The sequence below is a fragment of the Suncus etruscus genome, chromosome 4 (assembly GCF_024139225.1).
Source record: "Suncus etruscus isolate mSunEtr1 chromosome 4, mSunEtr1.pri.cur, whole genome shotgun sequence".
Lineage (NCBI taxonomy): Eukaryota > Metazoa > Chordata > Mammalia > Eulipotyphla > Soricidae > Suncus > Suncus etruscus.
Window position 1 is genome coordinate 161,840,755 of NC_064851.1, and position 22,170 is coordinate 161,862,924.

The 22,170-nt window shown below is 35.1% G+C and overlaps 1 long non-coding RNA gene and 1 other non-coding gene across 2 annotated transcripts in view; both read left to right on the forward strand.

Annotated features, from left to right (window-relative positions):
* Positions 1-22,170, forward strand: part of LOC126006085 (uncharacterized) — a 1,493,032-nt gene that overhangs the window by 892,662 nt on the left and 578,200 nt on the right. The window lies entirely within an intron of this gene.
* On the forward strand, positions 18,556-18,662 carry LOC126008333 (U6 spliceosomal RNA). The gene has a single exon (XR_007495668.1). It is a non-coding gene; the product is annotated as a U6 spliceosomal RNA (small nuclear RNA).

Below are 22,170 nucleotides of genomic sequence, written 5' to 3' on the forward strand. Positions count from 1 at the left end.
GTAAGAGAAAGCCACTCTCATTCACTGCTGGTGGGGATAACACCTGGTCTAGCCATTTTTTTAAAAAAAATTTTATGTGATTGAAACCATTGTGATCTACAAAGTGCTTCATAGTTGAATTTCAGAAATACAATGAATCGGGCCCGGGGAGATAGCACAGCAGCGTTTGCCTTGAAAGCAGCCGATCCAGGACCAAAGGTGGTTGGTTCAAATCCCGGTGTCCCATAGGGTCCCCCGTGCCTGCCAGGAGCTATTTCTGAGCAGACAGCCAGGAGTAACCCCTGAGCACTGCCGGGTGTGGCCCAAAAACCAAAAAACAAAAAAAAAAAAAAAAAAGGAAAAAAAAAAAGAAATACAATGAATCAGGGCGATGCCCACCAACAGTGTCCACCTCCTGCCACCAATGATCCCAGAGTGCAACCTATGCCACCATCCTTTGTTCCCTGGCCTGCCATTATAACAGGCCCATTTAAGTTTAGATCATTAAAGTTTAGGTCTCTTGATTCTATTGTTGACTATGGCTTGAATATTTAGTTCTGTCTTGTTTTTCCTTTACAGTTCACCAGAGACCACTTTCTTTTTTCCTTTCTTTGTAATTTTATAAAAAATGCAGAATATGGGGCTGGAGAGGTGGCGCTAGAAGTAAGGTGTCTGCCTTGCAAGTGCTAGCAAGGAAGGACCACGGTTCAATCCCCCGGCATCCCATATGGTCCCCCCAAGCCAGGGGCAATTTCTGAGCACTTAGCCAGGAGTAACCCCTGAGCATCAAATGGGTGTGCCCCCCAAAAACAACAACAACAACAACAAAAAAAACCCAAAAAATGAAGAATCTGAGGTAAAAAAAGAAACTAATTTGTGTTCCAAGGTTTTATGAAAAAGATGGGAGTCCCTATTTTAAAGATAAAAAAGAAAAAATGAAGAAATACAATTGGGTGTGTATGGCAGTTTTTTGTGTTTTTTGTTTTTTTGTTTTTTTTGTTTTTGTTTTTTGCATAGGAGCAGCAAAAGTTAGGGAAAATAGAAACACACAAATAAAACGTTTGGCCCAAATACAGGAAGATCCTATCATGAAGCATCCTGCCACAAAGTCCAACTATAGCTCTAGGCATACTAAGTTGTGTAATCAAAACTTCGTGGTCCCAGTTCTTATCAATCATGGCTGTTGCAGTCAGGTTTCTGTAATTTTTAAAAATATGGATATTCGTCAAAAATCTAGAATGGAGATTCTATCTGATCTAACAATACAATCCTAGACATATACTTAAAGAGCCCAAAGACAATACAGAAAAGCTCTCTGCATTCCTATGTTCATTGCAGCACTATTTAAAATAGCTAGAATTTGAAAACAACCAAAAAGCTCGAGAAAAGATGAATAAATAAAAAAAACAAGTGACTTATCTATAGAATGGTATACTATATAGCTATTAGAAAAAAATGTGCTCATGAAATTTACTTTTACAAGGATGAATAAGAGCAAAATCAGTCAGAGGAAGAGTAATAGACATACATAGAATGACGACGTTGGGTATTATAAAAAGTATGGCAATAATACCAGAGACAATAGAGATGAGGGGTAAAAGGACCAGTTCTTGATAAGAAGTTTGCCACAAATATTGAGGAAGCACAAGTAGGGCAGAGAAAAGACCACTATGACAATGATAGTTGGAAATTATACCTTTGGACAAGAACTGGGTTCAGAAAGGAGAAAAGGAGAGAAATTAATATGAATTATATCCTTTCAGTAACAATATTTTTAAAAAAAGGAAGAGAGGGGCTGGAGCGATAGCACAGTGGTATGGCTTTTGCCTTGCATGAGCCAATCGAAGACGGACCTTGGTTCTTCCCATATGGTCCCCAGAGCCAGGAGGGATTTCTGAGCTCATATCCAGGAGTAACCCCTGAGAGTCACTGGGTTTGTTCCTCTCCCAAATGTCAATATAAATAAAAATGGAAAAGAGAAAGAGAGAGATTAGTGGGAAGTGAACAATGAAAACTAGGGAAAGTGGTGATGGGAAATATGCACTGGGAAAAAGTGTTGTACGTTGTATGATGAAAAATAATCATGACACTGCTGTATATTAACAACTTTGTAAAGCATGTTATTTAAACAAATTAAAAATAATAAAAACTTAAAATAATAGTTCATGCATTTCAGCTTTTGATTAAATAAAATACTAATTTAATAGAAATTTGCCATATTGACAAATGTCATATAACTAGTAAATCTATCATGAACCAATCTGAGAATTCTAGATTCCACATTAATTCTTTGTCCAAGTCATATTTTAATTGTATCAAAATTTTCACATCTGATATTGCTATATATCATGTGACACTAGATGAGTTATCCTACATTTGGACTTAATTTATTGTAAGAATGAGATTTCCTTATCAATACTGTATAATTTAATTATTTCCTTTTACCTCATATTGTTTTAGCAATGTTTCTTGAAAATGTATAAAATATAATAATAAAATAAATTTAGTTGAATATTATCAATTTACATGGAGATGAAATATAATCTCATTATGTACTAAATATGCACAGAAAAATTTATAAAACTAGTAGGTAAACACAAGAATGATATGTCATTACTTATGCATTCACAAAGTTGATCAGATGGAGATAACAGGGTAGCTGGAAGACATCAATGCCATAATTCCATTTTAATTACTGACAAGAAATCATTTTTATTTTTAATAATATATTTATTTAAGCACCTTGGTTACAAACACGTTTGTAGATGGGCTTTAGTCATAAAGTATAACCCCTTCACCAGTGCAACCTTCCCCAAACCAATGCCCCTCACCACCTTACTCCCCCAAACCCTGCCTGTCTTCATGAGAAGCTTTCTATTTCTCTAACTCACTACCATTGTCATAGTTGTTAGTGTGGTTAATCTGCAACTTAGTCCACATTCTTTCTAGTTAGCTTCATGTCGTGGTCCAGTTCTTCTAGCCCTCATCTCTAATGTCTCTGGGTATTAATACTATCTTTTATTATTCTTTTTTTTATTATTCCCACAGATGAGTCAGACTATTTCTCTCTCTCTCTCCTTCAGCTCATTTCATGCAGCATAATAGTTTCTATGTCCATTCATATATAAGGAAATTTCATTAGATTATTTTCACAATTTCTAAAAAACTTCATTGTTTAATATGATATTCATTTTAGAAATATAAGGGTTAACCACAAAACTTTTTGACGTGATACTTGAGTTAGAGGCAGCTGAAAGCCTCCCCTTGTCCCTGAAGCATTTGAGGGTCCTAAGAAAGCAAGTTGGGCACCAGACAGATGTTAGTCGAGCTCTCTCCTCACACACCTAGTGACCAGCTATCACATCAAAATGTAAACAACTGGGACTGAGGAGAAAGTACAGGTATAGGACACATGCTTGACTGAGCCAACCTAGTTTTGATCTCCAGTATAGCATATGGTTCCCTGCTCTGCCAGAAATGATCCCTTAGCACAAGGCCAGCAAACAATAAGCCCAAAAGACTGCTGAGAGTGGCTGTCCTCGAACCCCAACCCCCAAAACCGTCAAAATAAAAAAACAATATAAACTATTAAATAGCCACTATAATAGTGCTTATATAATATACTGTAAGACATGGCTTCACTTTGAGTAAAGGGCTCATTGCATGAGAAGACCACCTCAAACTTATTAGCACTGCTACTTAGATTTTTGATATTAATATTCATGTGTCATGTAAACTCTCTTATGCACTAGACCCCACCACTAGATGCCCACAGCTTCATTCTGTCAGTTGTGACAACCTGAAATAGATACAGATAATCCCTGTGGAGGAAGCAAAAATCACCCCTGATTAAGTAGCATCAGTCCAGAGGAAAGAAATGATTGCACCAAATCCTCCATAAATAATATTTGCTACAGCAAAGGCATTGAAAGCCATTGAGGAGCTATCGACTCCAGCCTAGTCTGTCTGTGAAAAGCCCATAGTTCTGGTATTAGAGAAAACTCTGCCAATTACTGCAGAGTGGTCAGCCTGAAAAATCAGCTGTACTGATGTTAGTTATTATTCGTCACAAATTTCACATTTTTGTCACAAATTCACTTTCTCTTCCACCAAAACAAAAAATTAAAAGGCATTTGCTAGCTTCCTTTTGGTTTGTAGTGTGACAGAGTTCTAAAAATGGATACTGAACACAACTGATGATTACCATTTCAAGACAACTGGTAAGTATCTGATCTATACCCTTCCTACTTTTTCACCACTTCCTTTTAGAAGCAGAAAATAATGAACATTTCAGAGATGATGAAACAATAAACTGGAGCAGCCCGACTCTTGAGTGACAGGTGGAGAAAGCTAATCATCAACTAGGAACATCATAAGGGGTGGTTAGGTGAGCGAGAAAGACATATGTATAGAATTTGAACCTCTAAGCCATGAGAATCTATAAATAACCACTCGGTGCATTTAGTCACCTCTTCAATGCTAATGAAACCAAATACAGGCTTTTCATAGTGTTATGTGGGGGTAAAATGTTCATATACATTTAATTATATATGTGACATTGTGCCAAAATTACATACATAAGAATTTTATTCCCAAGAGATTATTACTTTGGAATGTAGATAATACGGTAGACATTATAAGACATGAACACAACAAAAAATAATGGTAGGCGAAGAAACAAACAGGAGCTTACCTGGTATAAGAATTTTAATGAGAACATTTACAAAGCAAAATTCTATTTATGTTTACTAATTTCTATAGTCTAGAAATGTTTAAGTTAAACAATTTCGGGGGCATGGGGGTTTGGCACACAATCAGTGGCACTGATGTTGGCTCTTAACTCAGAAATTATCCCTGGCAGGCTCAAGGGATCATATGGGATGTTGGGAATCAAACCGACATGCAAGGAAAATAACCCATTGTTCTATCACTCCAGCTTCTAAAGCAGTTTTCAACATTATGTTTTATCTTCTCAACAAAAATGCCATAAACTGTATTCTCATGTGATAAGTTAATGAGTGATGTTTCTTACTATTTACCAGTTGCTACTGATAGCTATCCTTCCAACAAACTTTCACAAAATATAATACAACAAATTTTCCTTACTTTATTAAAAGTTGACATATATAAATGGCTTTTCTCTTAATAAATAAAAATATGAAAGTAATAAAACTTAGATTTTTAGGAGACAGAGATACACTAAGATGTGCTTTCCCTGAAAGCAGCTTATGTCAGTTAAAACCATAGCACCACATATTGGCATTACTATGAGTGATCCCTGAGCACAGAAGCAGGACTAAGTCCTGAGCATAGGTTGGTGTGGCCCAAACACCAAAAACAATAATTATATTTCTATAATAGATTAATAAATATGAACAATAATTAGGGTATAAATAAAGATAAACATATGGATAATTTAGCAAGGGTCTCAAACTCAATTTACCTGCGGGCCGCAGGAGGCAAAGTCGGGGTGATCCTTGAGTGCAAAGTCAGTAGTAAGCCTTGAACATTGGAGGTGTGACACAAACAAGTAAAACAAAACACACACACACAAAAATTCCTCTAGGGCAGGGCCACAAAATGTTGTACGGCGGGCCGCAAACAGCCCACGGGCCGCGAGTTTGAGACCCCTGATTTAAAGCATTTAAGCAAGCAAAATAGTCATACTACTAAAAAAATAGAAACAGAAGAATAAATATAGATAATATTTTATAATTTAGAGTATATTTGGAAACAATATATACAAATAGAAAAACTTTCTTTAAATAGAAAATATACCACATTAAATTTCAACCATTTATCTAAAGAAAAATAAAAATTATCAGCAGGGATTCTTTACAAAGATGACATAAAAATATTCTAGTTTATAAAACTCCATATCAACAATGTTTACAATTATTCCAAAAATTGGAAAACTTCTTACATATTTTATTAGCATATTCAATGATTCAGAGAAAATAAAATTTCTCAAAAATGTATGGACTCCTCAAACAACTAGAAATTGATCTTCATACAACCAAGAAATTCTCCTAGGAATATAGACTAATGATCCCCAAACACAATTTAGAAAAGACATCTGCAATCTTATGTTCATTGAATCACTATTTACAATAGCCATGACTGCTACTATGGCATACATAAACTTTTAGGGGAGCTCAGCCCACCAGATGTATCCTCAGCATTTTCTGGTGGGGAGTACTGAAATTGAAAGGTAAAAGAAATAAATTAATTTTTTCTCTGCAGCTTCCCGAGGACTCACCCTTAACACCCTAGACCCCATCCCTTCCCAAATCCTAAAATCCTTGCCCTTGACTAAAAGATACATTTTCAACTGTTGAGCTTTATGATGACCCCATCCCTTCCTAAATTCCAAGGAGTTGCCCTTGACATTTTAACTGTTGCAAACCTTATGAACTGTGGTTATCTAAATCTTGCAAAAATGTAACTGAGCAAATGTCACATGTACCACCCAACTACCCTACTGTAATTTTCCACTAAAAAGTTATGTAAAGGCTTGTTAAATCTGGTTCAGCGCTCTCATCCTCTGGCTTATGCTAAGCCACGTTGGGAGTCCGGCATATGCTGACGTAATAAAACCCCTTGCTGTTGCATGGTCTTTGCCTTTTGGAGTCATTAGAGGGGTGAGTGTGGAATTCCCGACCTTATCAAAATAATCCCCATGGGGTTCCTCAAAAGGCCCGCTGTGGACGCTTTTGCCCCACTACGTGGATGGTTGAGGAATTTCTGAAGAGATGTTTGGCATTACATTTTCGGTCATTATTTGGCTATCTCTCCTTTATAAATCTCAGGCATAATTGTGGCCTCTATCAAATTGTTTGGCTCAGAAATTCCAGCACCAAAGATTACTATGAGAACCCCTTTTCTGGATAATAGCCAGCCCTAAAAGCAAAGAAAAGACTTTTCTCTTCTTCAAATATGTCCTTGTAGCTGCAATTTTTGGGTATCAAGGGCAAATGCAGATCCTGGTTATTGACTCTCCTTTAGAAATAGGGAAACAGATTTTAGGGATTTGGCTTCTTCCTTTACTTGACCTCTAAAACAATAGAGCCCAGCTCAGCAAAGACCAAGTTCCTAGATATTTTCTACTTCCTCCTAATCCTGATTTTGAATTTGAAGTAAGCTTGCAAAGAGCTTCCCTGAGTTGTAACCTTCTCCTTTGTAACTTAGAATTTTACAGTCACAGCCAATGCTTAGGTATTGTCACTGCTGTACTTTGCTTTGTGATTATAATTATTCTTCTCTACACCTATGGCTAGTTTTACTCCTATAAATTCCCCTGCTCAAAAAATTAAACTTGTCGCACTCCTGCTAGAAGATGTGTTGACCCACATACTCTGTGTGTGGTTTCATTATTTCATATTTCATATTCGGCCATTCATGCTCCCTCTTTTCTCTCGTGAAGGATTTTGCTCCCCATTTGAGATACTGAGATGCAAGACACCTGCAGCAGACTGCATTGAAAACAATCCAAGTTCCCAAGAACAGACAAATAGAAAAGCTATGGTACATCTACAATAAACAGTCATTAGAAAAAATGAAGTTACAAAATTAGCTGATACATAAATGGGCATGGAGAATATCTTGCTGAGTGAAATGAGAGAAAGAAAGACAAACATAGAATTATCACATTATTTATGAGATACACAGAAACATTGTGGGATAAAAGTAGAAACAAAGGCCAAAAGAAATATTCCTTAATAGGAGCTTTCCTATTAAAATTGTAAGAAGATTATGTCAGAAAACGGACAACTATGACAAAGATAGTGGAAAGTAATCTCTCTAGACAAAAACTGGTGCTGAAAGTTAAAGTAATATCAATAATACTCTTTTAGTAGTAGTATACAAACCAAAGTGCCTAAAAGGAAAAAAGAGAAAAGAATCTGTCATAGCAACAGGATAGGATGGTGGGAAGAAAAATGGGGACATTGTGGACAAAAATGGACACTGGTGCAAAATGGATATTTGAACATTATATGACTGAAACTCATAACCAAAGTTGTAACTGTATCTCATGGTAGTTCAATAAATTTAAAAATATTGTTATAAAGTAATGGCATCTTGAAGGAAAACATATTTAAACTTTATTTTTTAAAAACTTTATTTATTTATTTATTGGTTTGTTGGTTTTGGGGCCACACACGGCGGCACTCATGGTTACTCCTTACTCTGCACATAGAAATCACCTCTCTGGCTCCTTATATTAAAATCTTTAGATAGTTTTAATTATCTATTCTGACACTTTTTTAAAAAATGAATAATATATATAATAACCTTAAAGATAAAATAAATCAGAATAAAGTGAATAAAGTCAGAATACCAATAAAAAATGAAAAAAAGTGTTTGGATTTTCCTTTGTTCGCTTTATGCAATTATTTCTGTTTTCTATCTGTATATGAGGTTGTTTAGATTTCTGAGTATGATTTTGTTTTATATTGGATGGGGAAATTTTAACCTCAATAATTATCAAGAAATAATCAGACATATACATAAGAGTCCTGCTCTTCCAAACATGTTCTGGTCTTTACTTGTTCACAGCAGGGTAGGAGAAGGGTGAACTACCATCTGGAATTTGCTGGAAAACCCTTCTCCAAGTTTGGAGATAAGAGTTCCTTTGCCCTGATGGAAAGTAGTGGAAGGATAAGGAAATTGCTTCCAATCCAGGAATTTAAGAAACAGAGGGGATCTTCTTCCTCTTCTTCACATGCTAGTAGTGTGTTTTCCAATTAGCCCACCTGTTTACAGAAGATGAGGATCAGTGAGCCTCAGTCCACTACAACTCAAGAATTAGCTACAGTCTTTAACATGGCCTGTCCTAGTTAGCAGCAGAGCTTCCTAGATGATGAGAAAAAAATAATGCTATTCTAAGTAACTCAATTCTGGGAAATTTGTTATTTAACAACCTTATAAGATCAGTTAACTGAAACTTAAAGTGAGCCAGAATATGCTGAAAAGATCATTAGATATTTTTTAATAATTTTTATTGAGACCAATGTGAATTACAAGTATTTCACAGTTGTATTTCTGGTACATAATGATAGTGAATTAGGGATGTTACCACAACCAGTGTTGAACTCCCTCCACCATAGTTTCCAGGATACATCCCAGACCTCCACTCTTAGTCCCCTGGACTGCTAGTGTAACATATCTTTTGTGTATCGCTTGTTGTAGTTTGTGTGGTGTCTTCATACTATTGTCATTGACTTTGGTTTGGGCATTTAGGTTTGATCATTTTTTATTTCCTCTCAGTCCTCCTGAGACTGCTTGGCCCTTTGGTCCCATGCACTTTTTATTTCATTTTCTCAGTTTGTAGGAAGACATAGAAATATGAGGCAGAACAAGGTGATTCATGTTTTATGAATCTGTAAAATAAGTGGGTGGGATCCCCTGTCTAGAAGCTATAATTATAAGTAAAGTGAAAAATGAAAAGTTAAAAAGAAAAAATTAATAATAACCTTATACTTTATATTAAAAGTTACAAATCTCGGGGCCGGAGAGATAGCATGGAGGTAAGGCGTTTGCCTTTCATGCAGAAGGTCATCGGTTCGAATCCCGGCGTCCCATATGGTCCCCCGTGCCTGCCAGGAGCAATTTCTGAGCACGGAGCCAGGAATAACCCCTGAGCACTGCCGGGTGTGACCCAAAAACCAAAAAAAAAAAAAAAAAGTTACAAATCTCAGGTCTGCTATTTACTGATTGTATTCATATAAGCAGATTACTAAGCTTTGAGAACAGTTCAATGCTTCAATTAGAACAATCATATAAAGTTGAAATAGACGTTCCAATAAAAAGGTATCTAGAAGAGAGATAGCACAGAGGAGTTTGCCTTGAAAGCAGCCGATCCAGGACCTAAGGTGGTTGGTTCAAATCCCGGTGTCCCATGTGGTCCCTCGTGCCTGCCAGGAGCTATTTCTGAGCAGACAGCCAGAAGTAACCCCTGAGCACCGCCGGGTGTGCCCCCCCTCAAAAAAAAAGTATCTAGAAAGATTTTACTTGTATCTAGAACTTCTGTAAATATGAAGTATACTGTAATTGACCTTGACTTCTTCCTACTCACTACCAATATTTGTCAGGTAACCATTTGCTTCTGCCAGTCCCAGAATCATTCCCAAACTTGAGAATCACTTTAACAAGTATGATTAACTCAGACTGCTGCCTTTTTTCTGGCACAGTCTGAAAATAATGATAAAACTGCCAACAACAATAATAACCTAATAATAATAATAATAATATCTTTTTCTCTCTTTTCTTTTTTGCTGGAGACATACCTGGTAGTATATAAAGTTTACTTCAGGATATGTGCTCAGGAATCTCTCCTGATGGGGCACAGGGTGCCCAAAATTAAACTCAAGTTAGCTGTATGTAGGATGTGTTCCCTATCTACTAGTCTATAACACCAGACCCCAAGCTTTTCTTTCCCACAAAACCTTATGAAAATGTGCATGGAAATTATGAATGTGTTGTAATATATATTGTTCATAGTATAATAAAAACAATGAAAATTATAAGGTTGATTAGAATAGATTTGTAATTAAATTGATTTATCTTATTTGTATGACTTATATTTATAACCACCGCATATAAATCTAACCCTGGAACAATGTGAGGACTAGGGTATAATCCCTTTGCAGTTGAACGACCTTGAATAAATGACTCTCAAACTTCACAGCAGTCATTCTATGCCATGCACTGGGAGGGAACTGGCATTAGGACAAACGTCAGAGATTCTGAATTCCATGAGTTAGCCTTCAGTGTCATTAGAATCCACACACTGTATCTGAGAATAGGAAATGCTGGATAGAAAAATACTGTTGGATAAAGAGCACCTAGGCAATTCACAATTATTTTGATGCAAGGTGAATTATATATTATTTACTTCTGAGTATCAAAAGTTAGGTGGAGTATAAAACTAGGATCAATCACAGTGATTTAAAAAAATTAAAAACCAGTTTTTTTAAAAAAAAGCAGGTAAATGACTAGGCATTTTTACATGTACATTCAGAAATGTATACTCATGTACATTTTTTTCAGTTGAGCTTGACATGTAACACTCAATCTCTTATAGAGGTGCCATGACATAATACCATATTTTGCTAGAAAATATAAGTAGGCATTTCTTTACTTTAATCAATAGAATTATTTTAATTTATCTTCGCTCAGTCCAGGTAAAATGTTTAATAATTTTAGGAGATTTGAGTTGGATTTTATGGTGTTTTTTTTTTTGTTTGTTTCATTTTGGTTTGTTTGGTTTTTGGGTCACACCTGGCAGCGCTCAGGGGTTACTCCTGGTTCTATGCTCAGAAATCGCTCCTGGTAGACACAAGGGACCATATGGGATGCTGGGATTTGAACCAATGACCTTATGCTTGAAAGGCAAATGCCTTACCTCCATGGTATCTCTCCATCAGATTTTATGGTGTTTTGAGTAGTATATAATAGTGGTATCAGATTGTTTCTTATTAATATAGCATCTTTATCTCACAAACTTTAGCTGAAATTGTAAACAAAATTCCACAAAGCATGGTAATTTAAATTTGTTTGCTTTCTAATTTAACTGAATTTATTTTAGTCTTTTTAATTTCAAAACTAATTAGGAAATGGTACAGTCAAGTGTCTAGTAAAGTACTTTTTTGTATTATTCTCTAAGCTAAAACATTCCCTTTCTAGTTTTCTGTTTTCTCACTGACCAACCAGCAGAAAAAGTTTTCATACAGGCTACATATTCTCTTAGGTTCTCCCACTCATCAAGATCATAGTTAGAAGAAACCACAGGAGCACCCCTTAGCACTTTGAGAATTAATTCTACCTCCTTCCTTCCCCTAACTCAGCTCGATGGTAGATATAGCTAAGTCTGCAGATCATATGACTGATTCACATGCTATAGCTGAACTGTTGACCAGCTGTCAATCCTCACTACCAAACATCATTACATTTTTCTCTTTATTGTTTCCCTATTAAATGATCACAGGATCTCAGTGCTCCTTTACCCTTCCAAGTGGGAGGCATACTAATACAGTTGCTAAATAACTGCAAGAAAAAAATCATAATCCTATAAATTTCTGATATACTTTTCTTCAATTTCAAGTAGCAGTCAAGTAAGTAGTTATCTTACTATAGTCCAAATTAAATTGTTTTACTTTTAAATGTATAAAACTTGCTAAATTGTCTTTATGTTAGTACATTAAAACATTCTTCCATTAAAGGTATCTTTAAAATATATCAGTTTTTGATTGTATTTGATTGTGTTTTTGTACTATAGAACAAAAGCTAGAGTATCCATAGATATATGGGTATATCCATATATAGTACAAAAGTGACAGTATCCATAGTTCAATTAATTTAGCATTTAAAATTAGACATATTTTACTTTTAAATCAAGGCTTCCAATATACCCATAATAATAATAGAAGTACAAGCATTTTCTAATTTATAAGTTTGTAAGATGCTGGGGCCAGAGCACAGTGGGTAGGGCATTTGTTTTATACACAAAAAAACTGAAGTAATTTCTAATTAAAAAGCCAGGGCTAACTTCTGAGTGCCTCTGGGTGTGTCACACCCCAAAAACAACCAACAACAACAAAAATTTTGTAAGTCTATTGTAAGGAAAAATACAAACCATTTTTTTTCTGTCTAGAACAGTAGAATAGAAAGCTATATAAAATTTTCTTTTGGGGCCACAGCCAGCTGTGTTCAAGGCTTATTTCTGGCTCTGTGCTCAATTGCCCCTTGTGGTACTATGGATGGAACCCATGTAAGTCATATGTAAAGAAACTACCTTATACTTTATAGCTTCATATATGGCTCTCATGCCTAAGTAGTCACTTTATTTTATAAGAATATTATATGGGAGGGGCCAGAGCAATGGCACAGCAGTTGGGCATTTGCCTTGCACGCAGCTGACCTAGGACAGACCGCTGTTTGCTCCCAGGCATCCCATATGGTTCCCCAAGCCAGGAGCGATTTCTGAGCGCATAGTCAGGAGTAACCCCTGAGCGTCAATGGGTGAAGCCCAAAAACTAAAAAGAAAGAATATTACATGGGGTTGTAACCAAGTTTTAGGTATGATCTTTTCTGAGGAGAGAAAACAAACATATACCTACTGTGTGACTGTAACTGGTGCTTTTCCTGAAAGCCATGAAAATAAAAACCCAGACTAAATTTTGATAATGAGAAGCACTTCTCTGTACAGGGAAATGTCATCCCTGATTCATTCAGGAGGTGACATATTCTGATGTCGGCCTGATTTCTCAGTGAACACTTCTAAGCATTCGCAGAGCCAGAACTTCTATCAAGAGAGCCAATATGAAAGAGAAATGAGAGAAGATTGTCTGAGAATGCTCAAGGGGCCGGATATGACTTAGCTCAGGTTTGCCACAGATCTACCTAGGCAGTCAGGCCCATAAGTGCCACTTAGAAAGGGCCACTTCACAGTAGCAGAGTTACAAACTGTCACTCTCACTAATAACTAGAGTAAATGGTTGAAAGGCTGCCATTAAATCTATCAGACTTCACCACCTGCTATTTTTTGAATGCCAAGGAGCTCTCTAGCCCAAGTCTTTAGAAGGAAGGGAGGGCTGGTTTATAGGGACTGCAGTGATTTACATTCTCCAAGCAAAAAACCACTCAGATACCTGGAAAGTGTCCTGGCAAAATATGAACTCCCACATGCTAGCATTTGTGTAGCAGAGGTAGGATATAAATAAATACACAAATAACCTTTCTGTTTATGTGATATTATAACCATCATCAATAATTGGAGCTCAATCATTTATAGGGTATATTTTTGTTACTACTTACTCATTAAAAGACAGTCCTCAGTAGACAGTGTGTATTTAAACTTGTCATTTCTGCTAAGCAGTAAGTTTCAATACCCTAGGGTGATGGAACAAAGCATCTGAAGATCCTTGTTTTATAAGATTTCACATCTATTTAATAAAATATGACCCATATTCTATAATTTATATTTTCAAATTCTCTAACATACAGGGACTTGAAAAAAGGCAACACATTCACTTTGAAGAAGTCAATTTTCTGACAGAGGTCTAAACATCATAAAGCCCTCAAATGCTCAAGCTCTTATGTTTGCTATTTAAGGCTCCCCTTGTCTCGGGATAAATAAAAACCATAAATTATTTCAAAATAAAGGCATACATCTGCAAGAAATTTATTTTGCATATTCACATTATCACCTCCCGGCCTCATTTTGGTCTCTGTCAGTTATTTCTAGCCATACACTGACATACATTTGAAATCTTATTTTTAAAATTTGATTCTAACTCACTGGTCAGAGAATAATGGAAAAATTATGAATTTAATACTACCCACACAAAATATAAGTTCCTGATTTATAATTTGTTTTAAAACTAGATTAAAGGTAGATTTACACAGAGGAAATTTCGGTCATGGCATCTGCTATTTTTTTTCTTTTCTTTTTTTTTTTCCCTCTCCGCTTTTCAGTTCACACCCAAAGGCAGTCAGGGGTTACTCCTGCTCTGCGCTCAGAAATCACTCTTCACAGGCTTGGGGAACCTTATGAGATGCCAGGAATCGAACTGGGGTCTGTTTGAGGTTGTCTGCATGCAAGGCAAACACCCTACTGCTGTGGCTCCCAGATCTATAAATCTTTGTTTTGTTTTTTAGTTGTTATTGGGCCACATGCAGTGATGCTTAGGGATTACTCCTGGCTATGCACTCAGAAATCGCTCCTGGCTTGGGGAATCATATGGGATGCCGGGGATTGATCCAAGGTCCATCCTGGGGATCGATCCAAGGTCCATCCTGGGGATCGATCCAAGGTCCATCCTGGATCAGCCTCGTTGAAAGGCAAACGCTCTTCCACTGCGCTATCGCTCAGCCCATCTATACTATTTTTCAATATTTAAATCATCTTGAAACTCAGGCTATATGTAAATAGGATGCAAACATTCTGTATTAATGTGACTGGTGTGCATGTAGTGTTTTAAATACAATCCTGTTTGTCGCTCATTATCTGAGTTGTGGTGTACTAATCTAAAAATGGTTTTTTGTTTTTATTTTCCTTCACCTCAGCCAACTCTACTCTGATGTGCCCATAGCAGTTTGATATGTATGTGTATCTTTGACTCTTTTGCTTTATTTTGTTTAGGGCTCATACCTGTTGTTACTGGGAGAACCTGGTTCAGTGCTCAGACAGCTAACCTGGATCTCCTTCATGTAAAAAATGTAATTCAGGGGCAGCAGTGATGGTGCAAGCCTCCTAAGGCATCTGCCTTGCGCTTGCTAGCCTAGGACAGACCGCGGTTCGATCCCTGGAGTTCCATGTGGTCCCCCCAAGCCAGGAGCGCTTTCTGAGCGCATAGCCAGGAGTAACCCGAGTGTCATGGGGTGTGGCCCCAAACAAACAAAAACAAAAACATACAATTGTAATTTAAATTTGATAAAGGAAATAAAAGATTTAAGGTTGTCAGAGCAATAGTACAGTGCCTGTGGTAATTACCTTTCACACAGCTGGTCAGAGTTCAACAGCTGGTGGCCCATATGTCACTGCCAGCAATGATCCTGGAAAGTAAGGGAGGAAGAACCCAGAGCACCACCAGGTGTGGGTCCAAAAACAGAACAACAACAAAAAATATATCAAAAATTATCAAAATAGCTGATACAATTTGAGTAAGATATCAAAATAATATTTTTAAAACTAAGCAATCATTTCACTTATAGATATTTATCATTATGTAAATCTTGAGAAATTATTCAGGTAGAAACACATATGATATAATAACTAGCAAAAAGGCAAATATAAAGTGAATATAAATATTTTAATACATAATCAGACTTTCATAAAGGAAAATAAGAAACTAGTATTTAGAATAATATATGATATATATCAAATTACAGAAAAACTTCATTGAATTTCATTTTTATGATAGTTAAATAGATTGATGAATAATTCATATAAACCATAAAACAAAAATTAGTCAAACAGTAGAATTTCTGAAGTAATATAGGAAATCAGACTACCACTGGAAAACATTTTTGATTCAAAATTATATTCTTAGGAAAACAACATTTCAGAAATTATTTCTAAATAACTAGTTTCAGAAAAGTGTTAGAAAGTTCATTATCAACGTATCTTAAAAGAAATTATAAATTTATATTTTAGAAGAAGAAATTATCAGAGAAAAAGTAGTGAGATACAAGAAAAAATATGAGAGGTTGGAGTGATGACACAATGGGTAGGGCATTTGCCTTACACAAGGGCCACGAGGGTTAGCACTCAGGCACCTTGTATGGCCCCCTGACCCTTCCAGGAGTGAGTTCTGAGTGCAGAGACAGGATTAAACCCTGAGGCTACTGGCTGTGGCCCCAAAACAAAACACAAAGAAGAAAATTAAGCATACCTATATACTCGAGTATAAGCCAACTCGAGTATAAGCCAGTTCCCCTAATTTTACCCTAAAAACTGGGAAAACTTAGAGGCTCTAGTATAAACCAAGGTTGAAAATGCAGCAGCCACTGGTAAATTTCAAAAAATAAAAATATGTGCCCAAACAATTACAATAATTGAGGAATCAGTAGATTAAATGGTTTTCAGTATTCATTGCTAAAGAAAAACTGTAAACTGGCAACAATAACTTTAAAATTTTAAACAAAGTGCAGAAAACGGTAGCTTAATGGGCAATTATTCAAGCTAAATCACAAAGGTTAAATTCCTTCAAAACTTGACTCCTCCTCCTCCTCATCTGTATGTCCAAAGAGAGCTTCAGCTGTCTCTGAAGGGAGGGTATCAGCCTGGCCATTGCCATCATCACAGAGATCTCAGATATCATCATCACTGCTGTCGGTTTCATTCAAAGCGCAGAATATTGTGGGTTCAACAGTTCAGTGGCACCCAGTTCAGTTCAGCCGCCTCCCTCTTGAGCTCAGCTGCAACTTGGGAACTGAGCTGAAGCACCAGGGGCCCCTCCAGCAGACTGGAGGCAGAAGACGACTGTAGACTATGTGAATTTGATTCGGTGCACAAACCATTTATTGGACAGGCTGGGGAAGACTTGGAGAACTCCTTTCACCACAAAAAATGAAAAAGTATACTTATAAAGTTGACAGTGTAACCAATAACTCTTGCGTTTTTGCATAATTTGTAGCTTTTTCTTTTAAAAGAGTCATTAAGCTGGCTATGATTCTCAGTATAATTTTAAACAAACTTAGTCATAGTTAGCAACTTATTATTTTCAGGTACATACATGTAATATATCACAAAAATATATAGTGATTTGTGGGTACATTCTAATGGATTAGGTGATTTTCCTTTATTGTTAATTTTATTTTATTCTATTATATAAATATTTTATTTAAAGTCCATGTAGCACATTGTTGACATCCGGGTAAATGGGAGTGAAATTATTTAAAAAAGGAAAAATAGACAAGAACAAAATAAAAAGAAGAAAGAAAAATTAAGTACAGCAACAAAAAAAATTGTAAAAATTATGGCACCTTGAAATAATATCACTAATTCATTGTTAGAAGGTTTCATAAGCACTTACTGCTAGTTGATCATTCCGTTACTTCTTTTGCTACTGAACATGATAAGGTGGCTTCAGAAACACATTGGCACCTAAATGTGTGTGTTCCTATGGGGATGACAGTATTTAAAAAGTCAAGTTCCAAATACTATTGCTGCTAATGAGGCTTTTGTGAAATGTCTCTTTAACTGCCAGACCTTCTGGAAGAAGGTGTGGGGAAGATACCAACACTCACTTCAAAAAAGTCCTAGTGATGTCAGCCCCAAAATTGGCTTACTTGAAGTTTTAGTCAGATTGGTATCGCTTCAAGAGCCATATATGAGTGTTCTATTGTCAATTTTAAAACATAAAGTTTTTGTGGGCAAATATTTTCTTTAATTTATTACTGTATCTGGTTATACCATAACATAGAGTAGTGAAAATATATAACTAAACAAACAAATGAATAAATTTCCTTTGTTTTTATAAAAAAATAACTTGAAAAGTTCTAAAATGGCTTAATTCAGACAATTCCAAATAACATAAACAAGCAACTTATTGTTTAGGCTTAAAGTAATGTCTTCCAAATTGGACTTAAAAGCTAATGAAGAATAAACACAGAATTAAATAGTGTCACCTCAAATAATATAAAACAAATTACAATGATATTTAAAATATTATCTTTCTCAGACTAATTTAAATATTTATTTTAATGATATATTTTTTGGCACTTAGGAGACTCATTAGTATAAATGTGTTTTTAGTCTAATCTAGAAACTAGAGTGTATAAAGATAGCATATTGTAAAAACGTTTCTTTTGCTTTATGTCATTAATTGCTTCTCAGTCTTTTGACTAATATCAACTGTAGTACAATGTCATTCATAATTAGTATTGTTAATACATGAATATTATTAATAAGATAATATACATTTTATTCAGAACTTAATTTGGACTGCACTTGGTCCTGACTTATTTATAGGTATATATTTACACTATCTCATTTACAAATATGAAGATTATATTTGCTATTAGTATTTCATACATGGAGAAAACTGAGTTAAAATATTGTGCTCACTAATAGTGCTCACTTCGGCAGCACATATACTAAAATTGGAACGATACAGAGAAGATTAGCATGGCCCCTGCACAAGGATGACACGCAAATTCGTAAAGCGTTCCATATTTAAAAAAATATTCACTAATAGGGGTTGGAGCAGTGGCACAAGTGGTAAGGCGTTTGCTTTGCTGCTACTAGCCTAGGACAGACTGCGATTTGATCCCCCAGCATCCCATATGATTCCCCAAGCCAGGAGCGATTTTTGAGCTCATAGCCAAGAGTAACTCCTGAGTGTCACAGGGTGTGACCCCCCCAAAAAAAAAACAAAAAAATTCACTAATAAATGTCTTAGATCAAAATTGTCTATAAATGCATGCAATTAGCAAATTATCTATATCAAACCTTTTGCAGACACATGCTTTCCAAACAGACACAAACAGAATAGCTCGTTTCTCATGTTCAATGAATTATTAACTATAACATTTATTTACATTGTCCAAATAAAATGTATTTTAATAATACTTTTCTAGGACTGTTTCCAGAATATGATGTAGAAACAATGTTATCAAAGCCTGCATTAACTAATTAATTAAAGAAAATTATAACATTTGCAGATAAAGTGTTTTAGTATTCTACTCATCTGTTGTATAAAAAGAAATAAAATAAGGGAATGAACAATATCTATTGAAAATGTGTTGAGCCTCTGAAAGCAGAAAATATTTTCAAGAAATTAGAGGGGAAATGAGCTTTTTCTTAGATCATTAAGCTAAAGACAAGGAAGGTAAGAATCATATATGCAAGAAAAATATCCCAAACCTGAGGTGCACAACTAAAAATATAGTTTTATTCAATTAATACTATTCCAACTATAAATGGCATGTAATAGTTAAAATCATCATTGTCCTGTTTCCAAGAATACATGATATTCTCTGAAATAATCAGAATGCAAACCCTCATGTCTAATGACTGTAATATTCTTAATCTTTAAATATTTGCTATGGCATGTGAATGTATGTTATACAAAAAATAGCTCCAGGATTTATCATAAATGATTTCTTTCACATAACATTTGAAAATGCCCCTTTAACACATTAGCTTAATTATCATTAACATAAATTAGTCTCTACATTAAAGTACTCAAGTTATTCTTTAGTCAAATTTACAGCTTCTTAATAATCTTCTAATTAATTTGAATCAAGAATTCTAGAGTCTGGTTGATTGTATTGACTATACTTATTTCCCCAGGAGACCTATTTATACTAATAAAAATTTAAAAATTTTATCACAAAAGTTACATCACATTTTTTTAGTATACTCCTTTGTATTTAGTATTTTAAGGCATATAAGTCTCTAAGAGAAAGATTTTACTTTATCTTGAGAAACAGAAGAAGGGGCCAGAGCAATAATACAGTGGGTAGGGCATTCATTAATTTTGTACACAGCCTACCTGGGTTCAATTCCCAATATTTCATATGAGAGTTATTTCTAATTTCTGAACCAGATGTCACTACTGAGCACTACCTGTGTGGCCCCAAAACAAAAGAGAGGGGGGAGAGAAAGAGAAGAGAGAGAGAGAGAGAGAGAGAGAGAGAGAGAGAGAGAGAGACAGAGACAGAGAGACAGAGAGACAGAGAGAGAGAGAGAAATGGATAAATTCGGCATATATCTTTGAAACTAATTTAAGTAGATGACCAAAAAAAAAAACCCACATATCTAATCTACATAAATCTTCTCTTATTATCTCCCACACTTGATACTATTTTATTTTCAATCCAGAGACAAAAATAAATATAATGGAATCTATGACTGTATATCACATAAATTCAAATAATCATTCTACAGCCTTAAACTTTAACCCAGATTCAATCCCAAACACTACATATGGTTCCCCAAGCCCCAGCAAGAGTGATCCTTGAGCACAGAGCCAGGACAAACCTAAACACAGCTTGTTTGGGAAAAAACAAACAAAAAATAAACAAAAACCCTTAGGGAACTGGAGAGATTATATTGTAGTTAGAGTATTTGACTTGCAGTTGGTCAGACTGAGTTCAAACTACAACACTCCACACTCTGTGTGCAGAGTAAGAAGTAAATACTGAGTTTCACCACTGTGGTCCAACCCTCCCCCCAAAAAAGTTAAGAAAAAAAATAAAGCAAAATAAGATGTTTATCTATAACTTTGTATTTTTATTAGATATGATAAAGTAACTGTCTATATTCTTCATAGTTTATAGAAATAATTTATAATTACTATAGGATTTCTTTTTACTATAGAATTTTCAGTTTGCTTACCTGATAACTATACATTATTTTTCTATGTCATTAAGAAAATAACTTACATATGGCTATTGAGTTTCCCTAAATAGTAAACTGCAAGTAAGGGAAACAATAATTTTATGGATCTCTTTTTCCTCAATTTTGAACAACATATGAATAGTCAATTTTCATTACCTATAAATTTTAATAAGATAGCGTTGTTTAAGATTAGCATGAATGTCACTTACAAATACACTTTCATCAATGTATTTATCTATTTTCTTGGTATTACTAACTCTGGCTTTGGTGGTTAGGTAAAATTCTTTTATGATAAATCATTGCTAATAAGGTTGTTACAGAGATCACATATTTACTGAAAATGCACTTTCAACAGGAAGAAAAAATTCCTATGGCAAATCAGTCAAATTACTTTGCAATCATTTGTATGTCTTTTTCTTCTTTCCAATTGCTTAATGAATATTTAAATAATCTCCATTAATCTGCTCCGTGCCATTTGGAAGAGAATAAAGTATAAATCAACTAAACAGGAAGGTGTTTGGCATTTCAACAGTCAGAGTTTTAAATTAATCATTTCCATTTTAGTTAGAACACATTTTAAAAGGTAGAATTACAGATGTTAAGGTTTTTAGAAATCAACAACTAACAATAATATTCAAAATTATATCATTTGTATGGTGTTACTACTAATGGAAGCACTTCTAAAAGGCTTTATATACTTATTCACATTTTAATAGCAATACCCTCTCAAGTTTCCATGGCTCTTACCTTGATTTTAGCAAAAAAGATGAAGAAAAGTAGGGCCAGAATGATGGCACAGTGAATAGGGCATTTGTCTTGCATGTGATCTGATCTTTGGCATCTCAAAGAGTCCCCGAAGCCTGCCAGGAGTAATTTCTTGAATGCAGAGTCAGGAGTAACCCTTGATGACTACTGGGTCTGGCCCAAAACAAAACAAAACAAAAAAGATGAAGATAAGACAAGATTTATAATTTCTTTAAGATTAAGCTGTATCATTAACAATATAAATCTCTATTTATGGTTTTAGCAGAATAGAACAGATATAAAGGAATTTCTTTGTTCAAAAGCACCTACAGGTATTAGATATCATGATATCCTGTGTGCGATGCATACACAAAATTTCAAATTATAGAATATCTTCAAATTTTAGAAAATCACAATGAACGCTTTTTGAAAATTCATGAATAAGCATTAAAATTATTGGTAATTAGTATTGAAATAGCAAGTAGAAGTTTCTATGAAGATACACTGAACAAGAGTAAATCTAGCAGAAGTTCAGGAGAGCTCACAAATTAACACTGAAGTTCTTGCAGCTCAGGTAAAAGGTAGAAATAGAAAAATCA